Source organism: Bombyx mori, chromosome 19, assembly GCF_030269925.1.
Source record: "Bombyx mori chromosome 19, ASM3026992v2".
Taxonomy (NCBI): Eukaryota; Metazoa; Arthropoda; class Insecta; order Lepidoptera; family Bombycidae; genus Bombyx; species Bombyx mori.
In genome coordinates, this window is record NC_085125.1 from 6,926,178 (window position 1) to 6,927,602 (window position 1,425).

Consider the following 1,425-nt stretch of genomic DNA (forward strand, 5'->3'; position numbering starts at 1 on the left):
ATGACATGTCATAGAGCTTAACCTATAAAACACCGTGTAGGGGAGTTTATTCCAAAGCTGAATGGTACGTGCCAGAAAAGATCTCTGGAAACGCACAGGTTTTAGGAAGTACGGATTAGCTCTACCCCAGCGGTGAGCGTTGCGATGGTAAAAAGGAGGTGGAGAAATCATTTCCAGCAATTCCTCAGAGCACTCCCAATGGAACATACCTACAGTACAAAACACAGAGGACCGAAATCTCAACATAGAACCAGAGGTTCCGAATCCGCTGGTATATAGGAGCCCTGGCCCAGGGATGAGAGTAGTACTCCACGCGAGGCCAGACTTGCTATTTGTAAAGGAAAAATCTTGTCCAGGTTTGAAGTATCACTTCGCTAGGTTGTGGTGTTTATACAATTATACATTATATAGTACCTATATAATTGAGACTTCTATCTGATGTCTCAAGGCTGCTTGCCGCATTCACGTTTTTTTTTTATTGCTAGATGAGTGGACGAGCTCACAGCCCACCTGGTGTTAAGTGGTTACTGGAGCCCATAGACATCTACGACGTAAACGCGCCACCCACCTTGAGATAAAAGTTCTAAGGTCTCAAGTATAGTTACAACGGCTGCCCCACCCTTCAAACCAAAACGTATTACTGCTTTACGGCAGAAATAGGCAGGGCGGTGGTACATACCCGCGCGGACTCACAATAGGTCCTACCACCAGTAAGTCTATGCGAGTCTATACGCTTCGGTAATTATTCAGAACCAGATGAGCCTCGAAGCGTTCAACCTTTTAAACAATAAAATAAAAACTCTTTACTTTCTTTTTAACCGTTCTGTCTAGCTTAAAACTAAAGATTTTATGACTTCCGTATTTGAGATAAGATTATTACATATTTTTATTGATGGACTATAATTTTATTTAACGTCTCTGTCAAACCGATATCTTCTACATGCAAAAAATGTAACTAGTTTTTTTTTTCTTTTTATATGAAAATGTGGCTAACTAACTAACCATAAAAGTCAAAATGTGGAAATCTAAAAAGTTTACATGAAAAATTTAATATGTATATACCTAGTATACCTATTTACCTAGTATACGATATACTATACTAGTATGTGAAATACTTATTTTATGGTGTAATAAAATAAATAACCAGTGGTTAATGCGTATTAAAATTAATATTGTGCGAGTTTAATGGATATTACGATAAATACCATAATGTGATACCGGCCTACCTCAAGGCTGAATGTCGCAGTCGCGGTTAATAGAATAACGGCTCTGCGCCCTTCAAACAGGATCGTTATTTTTTAATGACTTCTCGATAGAGATAGACACGGTGTCCCCATTCCGTTTGGACTCATTATAAAACTAAGCAATTATTATTTAAGAATTAATACTATAGGATTTAGGTGATGAAAATAAAGCAACAATAAA